This window comes from Rhinatrema bivittatum, chromosome 1 (assembly GCF_901001135.1).
Source record: "Rhinatrema bivittatum chromosome 1, aRhiBiv1.1, whole genome shotgun sequence".
In the NCBI taxonomy this organism is placed as follows: domain Eukaryota; kingdom Metazoa; phylum Chordata; class Amphibia; order Gymnophiona; family Rhinatrematidae; genus Rhinatrema; species Rhinatrema bivittatum.
Window position 1 is genome coordinate 839,218,354 of NC_042615.1, and position 16,824 is coordinate 839,235,177.

Below are 16,824 nucleotides of genomic sequence, written 5' to 3' on the forward strand. Positions count from 1 at the left end.
AGTTTTTAGAACTGCTCAAGCATTAGTGACTCAGACCAGCACAATAAAATACACCCCCCCCCCCCCATCTGCAATCTGCTGCAGCAAAGCCAGAGCCCCCGGTCAGACCCAGGTCCAGGAGTCTGTGATGCTCTCTGTACAGATGGCTCCAGGCTCTCAGGGAGAGTCAGAACCAGTTTTGGATTTACTCTCATTGCATTCACTGGGATGGTTCAGGACACTCCTGGGAACCTAAGGAAAGTAACCTAACAATCAGGCCCATACAGTACAGAGTGCACTCCAGCCCGCGTTTGGACGCGCGTTTTCAATACTTTACCTCTAATTCAGTAAGGGGTAATAGTGCGTCGAAAACACGCATACAACTCCCCCAAAACTAATAGCGCCCGCAACATGCAAATGCATATTGATGGCCCTATTAGTTATTCCCGCGTGATTCAGTGAGTAAAATGTGCAGCCAAGCCACACATTTTACTTTCAAAAATTAGCACCGACCCAAAGGTTGGCGTTAATTTGTCTCGGCACCGAGGAAGTGCACAGGAAAGCAGTAAAAACTGCTTTTCTGTACAGCCTCCGACTTAATATCATGGCGATATTAAGTCGGAGGACCCAAAAGTTAAAAAAAGTAAAAAAAAAAAAAAAAATTTTGAAATAGGCCCGCGGCTCGCGGGTTGAAAACTGGACACTCAATTTTGCCAGCGTTCGGTTTCCGACCCCGTGGCTGTCAGCAGGCTCGAGAACAGATGCTGGCAAAATTGAGCATCGGCTGTCAAACCCGCTGACAGCCGTCGCTCCGGTCCAAAAGGAGGCGCTAGGGACGCGCTAGTGTCCTTAGCGCCTCCTTTTACCGCAGGCCCTCATTTGCATGCGGGCCAATATTAAATCGTGCGCACAGGAGAGTGCGCCCGCGACTTTTACTGTATCGTCCTGAATGTAATGACCAAACTTAACCGAGGTGCCCGCATAACTTATTTATTTATTTTAAACATTTTTATAGAGCGACATTGGTTGGGGACATCACATCGGTTTACATAACTTATATGGTTTAGCATGGGGCACATTTAAAACTAATCGGAGAAAGTTCTTTTTTACTCAACGCACAATTAAACTCTGGAATTTGTTGCCAGAGGATGTGGTTAGTGCAGTTAGTATAGCTGTGTTTAAAAAAGGATTGGATAAGTTCTTGGAGGAGAAGTCCATTACCTGCTATTAAGTTCACTTAGAGAATAGCCACTGCCATTAGCAATGGTTACATGGAATAGACTTAGTTTTTGGGTACTTGCCAGGTTCTTATGGCCTGGATTGGCCACTGTTGGAAACAGGATGCTGGGCTTGATGGACCCTTGGTCTGACCCAGTATGGCAATTTCTTATGTTCTTATGTTCAACTGGAAGTGGGGTTGCCAACCTTTCCACAGATCACGACTGGACACTTGAGAACCCAGGGCGATGTTTCTCCCCTCCCCCCCTTCTTTTGCATCAATTTGCATGTTTTCATATCGTGCAACTAGGAGCCCATTCGGTATTTGGCCTATTGTAAATGGAAGATGTGGCGTAAACCACAGACATGCAAATGAATATCAAAAATAGGAGGATGTGTGGGAGCAAAGTATTCAATATATAGATAACGCCAACCATTAATTTTAAGCCAGCAGGAACCACAAGTGTTTACAATGTACACTCGCTGGCTGCACTTGTGCACCTCCCTCTAACAACGGCAGGAAAGGGCAGTCAGGTCACTGCTCTGGGGCTAAGGATAGCCCTTGCTTGCACTCAGAGTCTTGCAACAAGTATCCTCACTCCTGAAGGGCTGCGCTAAGTTCCTCCTTGCTCCTCGACCCTTGCCTGGACACCGACTATGAGATATGCCGCCTGCCTCGACCCTTGCCTGGACACCAACTATGAGATACGCCACCTGCCTCGACCCTTGCCTGGACACCGACTATGAGATATTCTACCTGCCTCGACCCTTGCCTGGACACCGACTATGAGATATTCTACCTGCCTCGATCCTTGCCTGGACACAGACTACGAGATATGCCACCTTCCTCGACCCTTGCCTGGACACCGACTACAACATATGCCACCTGTCTTGACCCTTGCCTGGACACCGACGACAACATACGCCGCCTGCCTCGACCCTTGGCTGGACACCGACTACAACATACGCCGCCTGCCTCGACCCTTGCCTGGACACCGACTACAACATAAGCCGCCTGCCTCGACCCTTGCCTGGACACCGACTACAACATACGCCGCCTGCCTCGACCCTTGCCTGGACACCGACTACAACATACGCCGCCTGCCTCGACCCTTGCCTGGACACCGACTACAACATACGCCACCTGCCTCGACCCTTGGCTGGACACCGACTATGAGATATGCCACCTGCCTCGACCCTTGGCTGGACACCGACTATGAGATATGCCACCTGCCTCGACCCTTGCCTGGACACCGACTACAACATATGCCGCCTGCCTCGACCCTTGCCTGGACACAGACTATGAGATATTCTACCTGCCTCAACCCTTGCCTGGACACCGACTATGAGATATGCCACCTGCCTCGACCCTTGCCTGGACACCGACTACAACATATGCCGCCTGCCTCGACCCTTGCCTGGACACCGACTATGAGATATTCTACCTGCCTCGACCCTTGCCTGGACACCGACTATGAGATATTCTACCTGCCTCGACCCTTGCCTGGACACCGACTATGAGATATGCCGCCTGCCTCGACCCTTGCCTGGACACCGACTACAACATACGCCACCTGCCTCGACCCTTGGCTGGACACCGACTATGAGATATGCCACCTGCCTCGACCCTTGGCTGGACACCGACTATGAGATATGCCACCTGCCTCGACCCTTGCCTGGACACCGACTACAACATATGCCGCCTGCCTCGACCCTTGCCTGGACACCGACTATGAGATATTCTACCTGCCTCGACCCTTGCCTGGACACCGACTATGAGATATGCCGCCTGCCTCGACCCTTGCCTGGACACCGACTATGAGATATGCCACCTGCCTCGACCCTTGCCTGGACACCGACGACAACATATGCCGCCTGCCTTGACCCTTGCTTGGACTTTGCTATTCAGCCCACCTCCTGTAGCAGTCCTTACGTGGACCTTCTCTTGGGCCCTGGCTCCTGTTCCTATGCTGGCCTGCTGCTCCACTCCTCTGGATGCTCAGAGACCCTGCGTAAGTCCAGCCAGGCCTGGCACCTGAGGGCTCAACCTAAGGAGAATGTGGGCTGGTAGTGGTGAAGCTCCAGCAGGGTCTCTGCTCCTCTCCAGCCTCGCCTTCTGATGGTGAGGGCCTGTGGGACTCCTCCTCACAGGTATCGTCAACTCCCTCTTGGTCCAGTGGTCCACCAGCATAATATGTGGGGTGTATACCATCCAGTCCAGGTGATTTGCTACTCTTTAGTTTCTCAGTCTGGTCTTCTACATCTTCCAGGTCCACAGTGATTTGGTTTAGTTCATCTGACTCATCACCTTTGAAAATGGTCTCCAGAACCGGTATAGAAACATAGAAAATGATGGCAGAAAAGGACTAAATGGTCCATCCAGTCTGCCCAGCAAGCTTATGGTAGCATCTGCTGCACTGTACAAGTCACCCCTTACTTAGGGTTTTGAGCTGTTTGAGTGGATTCTTTGGTACTGTGGAGATGACCACGCCCAAGGGGAGGAGCCCCGTGAGGGGGCCACAGTACTAGGCTAGACTCAAGACACGCAGACACAGATATTGTCTTTTATTATGCAGCTGAGATGTACCAGCAGAGGTGGCAGTAGTGAGGTGATCCAGAGGCAGAGGAGACCCATCTCACTGAGATAGTATAGGGAGTTCTGGTTGCAGATTCCCAGTGCAGCAGAGCTGTAGATGAGACAGACTGACAATGTTAGATTACTCACTAAGTTTGTAGCTGTATAGGTGGAAATCCCAGCAGGCAGAAGTAGTTGGATTACAGGCACCGAGGCAGGGAGAGCAGGCCAGCGAGGAGCGAGTACCAGATCCCAGTAAGACACCTGAAAGAAAGCAAAGGGCCCCTCAGGAGCGGGTACCCAGGTTAGATGAATACCCCGAAGGGCAGAGAGAGCTTCCAGCGGCAGCACGGAAGTGGCAGAATAGCTCGGACCGGAGGCTTTCCATCCATTCACGATCCTTGCTAACTCGATGAGCTAGCAAACAAGGGCAGGCTAAATACCCAGATGGCGTGACATCCTCGAGGGGGACGCCCCCCGAGGTTCCCGCCATGACGTGGATAAAGACGTGGGTGGCATGCACGCACACACCCCAGGAGGCCATCAGGAGAAACATGGCATGAGGCTTTCCCATAGCCATTCCGGGGACGCCAGAGGATGTGGCTTGCAGACACGGCGGTGGCCATCTTCCCAAGGCTAGCGGGGAGAGCAGAGAGAAAGGTGAGGCACAGAGGTCGAAGCCATCTGAGACCGACGGACGCAACACTTAGTTTCCCAAATCATCAAAGTTAGGGCTCTTTTTGCTTGCTGTCTAAGTCAGAGAGCAATGTTGGAGTTGCATCCAAAGTATCAGGCATGTTGGTTAAGGGTAGTAACTGCCACACCAGCAAGTTACCCCCATGAGAAGGCTTATTGGTTAAGGGTAGTATCTGTCACATCAGCAAGTTACCCCATGAGAAGGCTTATTGGTTAGGTGTAGTATCTGCCACACCAGCAAGTTACCCCCATGCGAAGGCTTATTGGTTAGGTGTAGTATCTGCCGCACCAGCAAGTTACTCCCATGAGAAGGCTTATTGGTTAAGGGTAGTATCTGCCACATCAGCAAGTTACCCCATGAGAAGGCTTATTGGTTAAGGGTAGTATCCACCACACCAGCAAGTTACCCCCATGAGAAGGCTTATTGGGTAAGGGTAGTATCCGCCACACCAGCAAGTTACCCCCATGAGAAGGCTTATTGGTTAAGGGTAGTATCTGCCACACCAGCAAGTTACCCCCATGAGAAGGCTTATTGGTTAAGGGTAGTATCCGCCACACCAGCAAGTTACCCCCATGAGAAGGCTTATTGGTTAAGGGTAGTATCTCTGCCACACCAGCAAGTTACCCCCATGAGAAGGCTTATTGGTTAAGGGTAGTATCTGTTACGAGCGCGCGCGGGCGCGGTCGTCTCGGGCGGGTGGTGAGCCCTTGGGCCACGGCAGGACCCCAGGAGGAGCCCAAGGCCACACCGTGGGAGGTGAGCTGAGCAGGCATGGTGAGCCAGGCAGGCAGGAACAGAAGCAGGGAGTCCGACCCTCAGCCGGACCTGCATGCCCATGGTAGCCAACACGGGGAAGTTGACTAATGAACGGTCCTCCGACTGTTCCCGGCCCTTTCGGACCTGCCGCAGGGAATGGCAATGGGCAGCAGGCCGGACAGAGGCGAGGGCAGACAGAGTCCTTAAACAGAAGACATCAGACGGGGCAGAAGCAGGCTGAAGCAAGACGGAGACATCAGGTCAAGGGCTGAAGCGAGACACAGGAAAGGCCCAGGCGAGCAGGAACTCCGATGCTGGGATACTCACATCCGAAGCCCCCTCGGCTGGCAGAAGCTCAAGAGCCCGTGGGACGAATCCCTCCTGTTGGCCACTCCAGGGCCCAACAGGACAGAAGGCTCAGGAACCAGGTCAAGGCAGAGACAGGTAGACATCCGGACAAGGGCTGAAGCAGACACTGAAGACAAGGCTGGACGGGAACATTGCACTGTCCATCAGGGCGCCCTACTCAGCCCACCCGTGGGACTGAGTCGCGGACCACCCTGTCCCAGACGCGCCCTACACAGCCTAGGAAGGCTGGTCGCGGACCACGCTGAGAAGGAGGGCGCGGGGAAGACCCAGGCGAACAGGAACTCCGATGCTGGGATACTCACATCCGAAGTCCTTACAGCTGGCAGGCACAGGAACAAACAACTAGGCACACGTCAAGGCAGACATCAGGAAACACGTCTAGGCAGACATCAGGAAACATGGAGGACCTGGATCAGCTAGGTTACAGACAACTGTAATGCACAATCCGAAGGCCGAAGACAAGCAGGAGTCGGAGTCACGGACCGGAGTCAAGGCAGGCTGAAGACAAGCAGGAGTCAGAGTCACGGACCGGAGTCAAGGCAGGCTGAAGACAAGCAGGAGTCGGAGTCACGGACCGGAGTCAAGGCAGGCTGACGACAAGCAGGAGTTGGAGTCACGGACCGGAGTCAAGGCAGGCTGAAGACAAGCAGGAGTCGGAGTCACGGACCGGAGTCAAGGCAGGCTGAAGACAAGCAGGAGTCGGAGTCACGGACCGGAGTCAAGGCAGGCTGACGACAAGCAGGAGTCGGAGCCACGGAGGACCTGGATCAGGAGAGGCCACAGACAACTGTGTAACCCAATCCGAAGGCCTGGTGCAAGTGAACAGACAGTCCTTAAGTACTGGAGGTAGAAGGCAACTCCCTGGGAGGAGCTTGCCAGGACCGCCCACCGCTGGTCCTATAACTAGGGTAGAGAGCTGCGGACCAGCCCCTAGAGAAACGGGCGTGGCTGGAAGCAGGAAGTCCAAACGCTGAGGCTTGCAAGCCACAGGCATGCCTCAGGAGCAGCTAGGCCTCTCAGGCCCTGGAGCAAGTCCTGGATGATGCGCAGGCGAGGCCCTGGCTTCAGAGCGGCCTCTGGAGGAAGGTAAGAGACCTCCTGCAGCGCAGCAGCAGGGGGGATCGCAACAGTATCTGCCACACCAGCAAGTTACCCCCATGCTTATTTGTTTTCCTAGACTGTAAAATCCAGTGTCCTTGTTGGTTGCTCTCTGTGTTATGGCCGCCTGCGGCAGGCTCCACTCACATCATGACATGCTTGGATCACTACTCCCGGTACACTCGCGGTGGTGGCCAGCCGCTGCCGCCGCGTTCCTCCTGCCTCCCTGTGCTCCGTGTGGCAGCTGGAACGCCCCTGGGCCTCCCTAGGCACGCGCACGCCCTTGCGCCATCTGACTTCCCTTTAAAGGGCCAATAGCGGGAACTTCAGGATTGTCCCCGGCTGATGACATCACGGGCCCGAGATATTTAAGCCTTCACTCCAGCCACCACTAACTGACTTGACAACGAGTTTCATGGTTCCTATTGGTGCCAATTCCTTTCCTACGGACCTGTTCCTGTTCTTCAGTTCCCTGCTCTTCTCCACACAGGTTCCTGTCTGAGCGCTTCCCGCTCCTCGTGGCCTGGCTCAGCGCTACCTCACCTGGACTCTCTCTCAGTGCTTCCTGCTCCTCGGGGCCTGGCTCAGCTCTATTTCACCTGGACTCTCTCTCAGCACTTCCCGCTCCTCGGGGCCTGGCTCAGCGCTGTTTCACCTGGACTCTCTCTCAGTGCTTCCTGCTCCTCGGGGTCTGGCTCAGCGCTACTTCACCTGGACTCTCTCTCAGCACTTCCTGCTCCTCGGGGCCTGGCTCAGTGCTACTTCACCTGGACTCTCTCTCAGTGCTTCCCGCTCCTCGGGGCCTGGCTCAGCACTACTTCACCCGAACTCTCTCTCAGTGCTTCCCGCTCCTCGGGGCCTGGCTCAGTGCTACTTCACCTGGACTCTCTCTCAGTGCTTCCCGCTCCTCGGGGCCTGGCTCAGCGCTACTTCACCTGGACTCTCTCAGTGCTTCCTGCTCCTCGGGGCCTGGCTCAGCGCTACTTCACCTGGACTCTCTCTCAGTGCTTCCCGCTCCTCGGGGCCTGGCTCAGCACTACTTCACCCGAACTCTCTCTCAGTGCTTCCCGCTCCTCAGGGCCTTGCTCAGTGCTACTTCACCTGGACTCTCTCTCAGCACTTCCCACTCCTCGGGGCCTGGCTCAGCGCTACTTCACCTGGACTCTCTCTCAGTGCTTCCTGCTCCTCGGGGCCTGGCTCAGCGCTACTTCACCTGGACTCTCTCTCAGTGCTTCCCGCTCCTCGGGGCCTGGCTCAGCGCCTCTTCATTTGAGCCCCTACTGCAGTACCCTCTGCTTCTCCGGACTCCCATGGCACTTCTACATTGAGGATTTTGCTCCAGTGCTTTTACTCATCGAGACCTGGCTCAGCACTGCATCTCTACTGGATTGTGTCTTGGTGCCTCCGCTCCTCGGGGCACTCGCCAGCGTTTCTACTACAGAAGGTCCTGTCTCCGCATTGCCTTTTCTCGAGCAGAGAAAAGGCAATGGGATAGGTGGCGATGTCCTTTCGTGGATTGCAAACTGGCTAAAAGACAGGAAACAGAGAGTAGGATTAAATGGGCAATTTTCTCAGTGGAAGGGAGTGGACAGTGGAGTGCCTCAGGGATCTGTATTGGGACCCTTACTTTTTAATATATTTATAAATGATCTGGAAAGAAATACTACGAGTGAGATAATCAAATTTGCAGATGATACAAAATTGTTCAGAGTAGTTAAATCACAAGCAGATTGTGATAAATTGCAGGAAGACCTTGTGAGAATGGAAAATTGGGCATCCAAATGGCAGATGAAATTTAATGTGGATAAGTGCAAGGTGATGAATATAGGGAAAAATAACCCATGCTATAATTACACAACGTTGGGTTCCATATTAGGTGCTACAACCCAAGAAGGTATCTAGGCGTCATAGTGGATAACACATTGAAATCTTCGGTTCAGTGTGCTGCGGCAGTCAAAAAAGCAAACAGAATGTTGGGAATTATTAGAAAAGGAATGATGAATAAAACAGAAAATGTCATAATGCCTCTGTATTGCTCCATGGTGAGACCACACCTTGAATACTGTGTACAATTCTGGTCACCACATCTCAAAAAAGATATAATTGCGATGGAGAAGGTACAGAGAAGGGCAACCAAAATGATAAGGGGAATGGAACAGCTCCCCTATGAGGAAAGGCTGAAGAGGTTAGGACTTTTCAGCTTAGAGAAGAGACAGCTGAGGGGGGATATGATAGAGGTGTTTAAGATCATGAAAAGTCACTTATTTACTCTTTTGGATAATAGGAGAACTAGGGGGCACTCCGTGAAGTTTGAATGTAGCACATTTAAAACTAATCAGAGAAAGTTCTTTTTCATTCAATCCACAATTAAGCTCTGTAATTTGTTGCTAGGGTGTGTGGTTAGTGCAGTTAGTTTTATAAAAGGTTTGAATAAGTTCTTGGAGGAGAAGTCCATTAACTGCTATTAATCAAGTTTACTTAGGGAATAGCCACTGCTATTAATTGCATCAGTAGCATGGGATCTACTTAGTGTTTGGGTAATTGCCAGGTTTTTGTGGCCTGGTTTGGCCTCTGTTGGAAATAGGATGCTGGGCTTGATGGACCCTTGGTCTGACCCAGCATGGCAATTTCTTATGTTCTGTGTGAAGATGTATGTGTGAGAGAGAAAGGGAGCTTGTGTGGGTGTGTATGCAAGAGATAGGGCCCTGTATGAGGGGGATGTGTGAGAGAGTGAGGGAGCCTGTGTGAGGGTGTGTGTATGTGGAAGAAACACTTAGTGAATTTTCCTGGGAAATTCTGCTCAAAATATTTAAAATTCTGCAACGTTAATTAATAACTTTTTTTCTGTAATAATTTAAAATGTAATTCCTGAAAGACTCACACAAAATAGAAGCCACCACCTCTCAAAATTATTTATTTGGAACTTTTTTATACCGACATTCATGTGGCAAGAGACATATCATATTGGTTTACAGTAGAACACAATTATTGCAACAAGCATTACATAGAACTGGGGGTTACATAGAACAGGGAAAATAGTGGATGAAAATAGGTGGAAGAATTGGTAGCTGTTAACCGGAGAGAGACTTAGAGAACGAAGAATCAATAGAGCAGGAAACTGAACACCAAGCTGGATTATTCAAAACTGCTTAATAATCCAGCTTGGTGGTTTAAGAGATCTAACTTTCTGGCTAAGTAATCCCATTTTAATTGGTAATAGTTGGTGAGACATTTTGTGTAAAGATGCGTTTACCTTTAAAATATATGTGAAAATTCTGGGTAAAATAAAGTATAGGTTGTTTGGTAAATAGAAACAAGTGACAAATGATTAAATGAAAAATTGCTCTAAAGGCTGAAAACTGCCTGCGGCCCATTGCGTGGCGAGAGACAGCAGATTAAAACTTTTAGAGCTCTTGCTTATGATATTGTCATTTGTTCACCTTTAATTCTGTGGATATTTGGATTGGATCCTTTCCCCCTCTCTGGTTGTGTTTATTAAGTGATGACTTAAAGACTGTCATTTTGACCAATATAAAGTTTGCAGAATTTTCAGTTTTTCTGCAGAATTCCCTCAGGAGTAATTATACACTGTCAGACATACAGCAAGAGACAGAAATGCACACAGCGGAGACTGCAGTAACTTTGTTGCAAGTAATAATATCTCATTATACACTGAGACATACAGCAAGAGACAGAAATGCACACAGCGGAGACTGCAGTAACTTTGTTGCAAGTAATAATATCTCATTATACACTGTGAGACATACAGCAAGAGTCAGATACATGAAATCTCAGTAACTTTATTGCAACCAAAGATATGTAATTCCTGCAAAATGAGAGAACACGGGAGAGACAGAGCCCACATGTACCTCATTCTTAGGCAGTGACAGTGTAGCACTTAGTGAGAGAAAGACAGAGATAACTGATCTTATAAACATAATATCACAGTTCAATTACTTCCCAAATTTTCATAATTAGAAATCTTCTATTTAAATGGGGAAGAAAGAAAGGAAGTTCTGAAGTTCTTGGTCAGACATCTCATTCAAAAGGATCCAGGAGAGGGCAACAGCGTTAGTACACTAGAAAAGAAAAAACAGCTCCATTCACTAAATTATATACAAAACCAGCCACTCACAGCTACACAAAATACACCCAACACACAGAGGCAGTCACTGAATCACACAATCTCCAGACACAGTCACAAAATAAATACCACTCATATACACCCAATCACTGAGAGTGACACATTTTATACCCAACACAAAGATGCAGTCACTGAGTCACAAATTATTCACCTCACACATAGACCCAGTCACTGAGTCACAAATTATACACCTCACACATAGACCCAGCCACTGAGTCACAAATTATACCCCTCACACATAGACCCAGCCACTGAGTCACACATTATACACCACACACATAGACCCAGCCACTGAGTCACAAATTATACCCCTCACACATAGACCCAGCCACTGAGTCACACATTATACCCCTCACACATAGACCCAATCCCTGAATCATAAATTATACACCTCACACATAGACCCAGCCAATGAGTCACAAATTATTAGGGATGTGCAGCTGGAAAAGTTTCATTGCATTCATGATACGTATTCGTCGGGGAGCATTTCCGTTGCATTCGTCCGTATGGCGCTCCGATACGTTGATACGTTATTCTTTTCCGTTCCCATTAAAGTCAATGGGGGAAGGATTTCCAGCCTATTTCTGGCTGCAGAATTGGGGTTTTATTATCAATAAAGGCCTGGACGGACAGGCACAGCAATAGAGGACAGAGGTCAATCCCACCTAGGGACATATGGCCCAGATGGACAGGCACAGCAATGGAGGTCAAACACTTGTAGGAAAATAAGGCCTGGACAGTTGACGTCAGACACAGCGTTTGAGGTCAGGCCCTTGTAGGGACGTACGGCTTGGGCAGTGGATGGTCAGGCACAGCGTTTCAGGTCAGGTACATGTGCTGCAGTGCTTTTATTATCTGGAGCATAGGAGACAGTTGGAGCTGCTGCAAGGCTTTCAATTGCTTTTATTCATCTTGCCATTCACAGGGAAAATTTGGAAACCCAAGCAAAGGCAGGTTTAGTTTCAAAAACACTAGCATTTCCATCAACTCTGGTGCCAGCCTTGAGCAGTGAGGGCTCATGATATCCCCTGTCATTGAAAAAAGTTCACTGGGCACACTGGTTGGTGGACATGAAAGATATCACTGAGACACTTTGGCTAGGTGTGGCCAGACAGTGGACTTGTGTGCCCAATATGCCAGCGGATCTGTCTGCATGTTCTCTATCGGCTCTGAGAGATACCGTGTCACTGACAGCTGTGCTGGTGTCTCCTTTGCTTGGGTGGGCTCAGAGTCACTCATGCCAGCTGCTTTCTCTCTCGCCCGTTGCACAAAAGATGAATCTTTATGGGCAACATGCCTTGGGCTTTCTGATGTGGAGGAGGAGGTACTATCTGTCGCTGACACAGAGCTGCTCCTGCTTGGGCTAGCAGCACAACTCTATGAAGTGCCCACTGTTTCCACCTCTGCTTGAAGCCTAATCTATCTCTGCCTATGGCGCTCCTGTTCACGGACATTTGCTAACAGCAGGTCCTTCACCAATAAGAGACAATCTTACTGTAGGGCGAGTTTCCCTTTCACACGGGGATCACAGACAGAGGCGAGCATGTATGTGCGGTCTTCTGTTAAAGGCGTTAATCTCTCTTTCACCTGCTGCTGCAAAACATCCAGACAATCCAACACCTCAACTGTCATTCCGTCTTCCTGTTTAAAGGCCTCCAAATGTTCATCCAGGAAATTAACTATAGGGATGATGTCAGCCAAGGTGGCACTTCTGGAACTCAGCTCCTCCGTGACATCCTTGAAGGGCTGCAGGATTTTTACCAGCTGACTCATGACTAACCAATCATGATGCCCTAGGGGATTCTGCACACCTATGTCCATTGTACCAGAAAGTTCATGAAGAGGTGTCTGCAGCTCCACTAACCTCTCCAGCATCATAAAGGTGGAATTCCACCAGGTGGCAATGTCTTGAATGAGACGCTTGTGAGGCATATCCAAATCAGTCTGCTTTTTTTGGAGAACCTGCCCCGCCTTGACACTTCTGTGGAAGTGTGCTGCTATGTTCCTGCACTTGTGTATTAACCTACGCAGGTATTCATTCTGTTTGTAATTGGAATCCAACCCCAGAGCTGACTTCACTACCAGATAGGGATGTGCATTCGGATTGACCGCATATGGAAAACGCAACTCAATATTTTTTTTTAACTTAAAAAAAAGATGGGGCGTATACGAGCAGATTTCCGACATAAATGAACATAGATATGTCGGATACGGCGAATCGCCATGCGCGCGCTTTCTCACCGCCATTACCTGCGACTCGAGCTCGGAGCCCCGGATTACCTGAAAATGGCGGCGCCCCTGCGGTAACCATGCCAACCTGTCTGACCCTGTCCTGTGAGTCTCAGTGACTCACAGGAAAGGGTGGGACAGGTCGGCATGGATACCGGAACGCAGCGAATCTGCGTTCACCTTTTCAGAGAAGCACAGAATGCAGCGAATCGCGCTGTCATTCCGTGCTTCTCTGAGGATTTCCTGACGAGCCAGCAGCACTATAAAAGCAGCAGCAGCACGAGGACTGACGGACATTGTCAGCGATTCAGTGGGGAGGTGGGATCGGGATCGTGCAGGGTGGGCTTAGGCAGGCTGAGGCAGAGAAGATAGCAGAACCCGATTTGATAGACAACACAGAACAGAACCAGATTTGATAGACAACACAGAACAGATTCTTTGTTAGGGAAAAAAAAAAAAGAACATTCTTATTGAGTGAGTCTGTACATTTTATCCTGGGCAGTGCCAGGCAGGGCTGGCAGTACTCTGCCTCATATTTGCTATTTTTAAACAGACTTAAAAGCATTCTCCTTGAGTGGTTCAGTGCTGGGTGGGCAGCAGTTCCAGGGCTGGGAGTACTCTGCCTCATATCTACTTTAGTTCTATGTGCACTGCAGTGCACACAGACAGACACATTCCGTGCATTGCCAGGCAGGCAGTGAGGCAGTGGGCATTGTAAACAGAGTGAACATTGCCCTTCAGCGAGTCTGTTACATTTGCTATTTTTAAACAGACTTAAAAGCATTCTCCTTGAGTGGTTCAGTGCTGGGTGGGCACTGGGCAGCAGTTCCAGGGCTGGGAGTACCCTTCCTCATATCTACTTTAGTTCTATGTGCACTGCAGTGCACACAGACAGACACATTCCGTGCATTGCCAGGCAGGCAGTGAGGCAGTGGGCATTGTAAACAGAGTGAACACATTCTCCTTCAGTGGTTCAGTGCTGGGTGGGCAGCAGTTCCAGTGCTGGGAGTACCCTGCCTCATATCTACTTTAGTTCTATGTGCACTGCAGTGCACACAGACAGACACATTCCGTGCATTGCCAGGCAGGCAGTGGGCATTGTAAACAGAGTGAACATTGCCCTTCAGCGAGTCTGTTACATTTGCTATTTTTAAACAGACTTAAAAGCATTCTCCTTGAGTGGTTCAGTGCTGGGTGGGCAGTGCCAGGGCTGGCACAGGCAGTTCTCTGCCTCATATCTACTGAAAAGGAAGCTTGTTCTCTGTGCACTCACTGCACACACACAGACAGACACATTCCGTGCATTGCCAGGCAGGCAGTGAGGCAGTGGGCATTGTAAAGAGAGTGAACATTGCCCTTCAGCGAGTCTGTTCAATTTGCTATTTCTAAACAGACTTAAAAGCATTCTCCTTGAGTGGTTCAGTGCTGGGTGGGCAGTGCCAGGGCTGGCACTGGCAGTACTCTGCCTCATATCTACTGAAAAGGAAGCTTGTTCTCTGTGCACTCACTGCACACACACAGACAGACACATTCCGTGCATTGCCAGGCAGGCAGTGAGGCAGTGGGCATTGTAAAGAGAGTGAACATTGCCCTTCAGCGAGTCTGTTCAATTTGCTATTTCTAAACAGACTTAAAAGCATTCTCCTTGAGTGGTTCAGTGCTGGGTGGGCAGTGCCAGGGCTGGCACTGGCAGTACTCTGCCTCATATCTACTGAAAAGGAAGCTTGTTCTCTGTGCACTCACTGCACACACACAGACAGACACATTCCGTGCATTGCCAGGCAGGCAGTGAGGCAGTGGGCATTGTAAACAGAGTGAACATTGCCCTTCAGCGAGTCTGTTCAATTTGCTATTTCTAAACAGACTTAAAAGCATTCTCCTTGAGTGGTTCAGTGCTGGGTGGGCAGTGCCAGGGCTGGCACTGGCAGTACTCTGCCTCATATCTACTGAAAAGGAAGCTTGTTCTCTGTGCACTCACTGCACACACACAGACAGACACATTCCGTGCATTGCCAGGCAGGCAGTGAGGCAGTGGGCATTGTAAACAGAGTGAACATTGCCCTTCAGCGAGTCTGTTTAATTTGCTATTTCTAAACAGACTTAAAAGCATTCTCCTTGAGTGGTTCAGTGCTGGGTGGGCACTGGGCAGCAGTTCCAGGGCTGGGAGTACCCTGCTTCATATCTACTTTAGTTCTATGTGCACTGCAGTGCACACAGACAGACACATTCCGTGCATTGCCAGGCAGGCAGTGAGGCAGTGGGCATTGTAAACAGAGTGAAGATTGGCCTTCAGCGAGTCTGTTCAATCTGCTATTTTTAAACAGACTTAACCGCATTGTCCTTGACTGGTTCAGTGCTGGGTGGGCAGTGCCAGGGCTGGCACTGGCAGTACTCTGCCTCATATCTACTGAAAAGGAAGCTGGTTCTCTGCGCACTCACTGCACACACACAGACAGACACATTCCGTGCATTGCCAGGCAGGCAGTGAGGCAGTGGGCATTGTAAACAGAGTGAAGATTGGCCTTCAGCGAGTCTGTTCAATCTGCTATTTTTAAACAGACTTAACAGCATTGTCCTTGACTGGTTCAGTGCTGGGTGGGCAGTGCCAGGGCTGGCACTGGCAGTACTCTGCCTCATATCTACTGAAAAGGAAGCTTGTTCTCTGTGCACTCACTGCACACACACAGACAGACACATTCCGTGCATTGCCAGGCAGGCAGTGAGGCAGTGGGCAATGTAAACAGAGTGAACATTGCCCTTCAGCGAGTCTGTTTAATTTGCTATTTCTAAACAGACTTAAAAGCATTCTCCTTGAGTGGTTCAGTGCTGGGTGGGCACTGGGCAGCAGTTCCAGGGCTGGGAGTACCCTGCTTCATATCTACTTTAGTTCTATGTGCACTGCAGTGCACACAGACAGACACATTCCGTGCATTGCCAGGCAGGCAGTGAGGCAGTGGGCATTGTAAGCAGAGTGAACATTGCCCTTCAGCGAGTCTGTTTAATCTGCTATTTCTAAACAGACTTAACCGCATTCTCCTTGACTGGTTCAGTGCTGGGTGGGCAGTGCCAGGGCTGGCACTGGCAGTACTCTGCCTCATATCTACTGAAAAGGAAGCTGGTTCTCTGCGCACTCACTGCACACACACAGACAGACACATTCCGTGCATTGCCAGGCAGGCAGTGAGGCAGTGGGCATTGTAAACAGAGTGAAGATTGGCCTTCAGCGAGTCTGTTCAATCTGCTATTTTTAAACAGACTTAACCGCATTGTCCTTGACTGGTTCAGTGCTGGGTGGGCAGTGCCAGGGCTGGCACTGGCAGTACTCTGCCTCATATCTACTGAAAAGGAAGCTTGTTCTCTGTGCACTCACTGCACACACACAGACAGACACATTCCGTGCATTGCCAGGCAGGCAGTGAGGCAGTGGGCATTGTAAACAGAGTGAACATTGCCCTTCAGCGAGTCTGTTTAATTTGCTATTTCTAAACAGACTTAAAAGCATTCTCCTTGAGTGGTTCAGTGCTGGGTGGGCACTGGGCAGCAGTTCCAGGGCTGGGAGTACCCTGCTTCATATCTACTTTAGTTCTATGTGCACTGCAGTGCACACAGACAGACACATTCCGTGCATTGCCAGGCAGGCAGTGAGGCAGTGGGCATTGTAAGCAGAGTGAACATTGCCCTTCAGCGAGTCTGTTTAATTTGCTATTTCTAAACAGACTTAACCGCATTCTCCTTGAGTGGTTCAGTGCTGGGTGGGCA

General features: G+C 50.0%; 1 long non-coding RNA gene across 1 annotated transcript in view; it reads right to left on the reverse strand.

The window, feature by feature from the left end:
• Nucleotides 1-9,661: 9,661 nt before the first annotated feature.
• LOC115079778 overlaps nucleotides 9,662-16,824 on the reverse strand; it is a 36,628-nt gene continuing 29,465 nt past the window's right edge. Inside the window, exon 3 of the long non-coding RNA XR_003853376.1 lies at nucleotides 9,662-10,771. This is a non-coding gene — a long non-coding RNA (uncharacterized LOC115079778). The remainder of the gene's footprint in view (nucleotides 10,772-16,824) is intronic.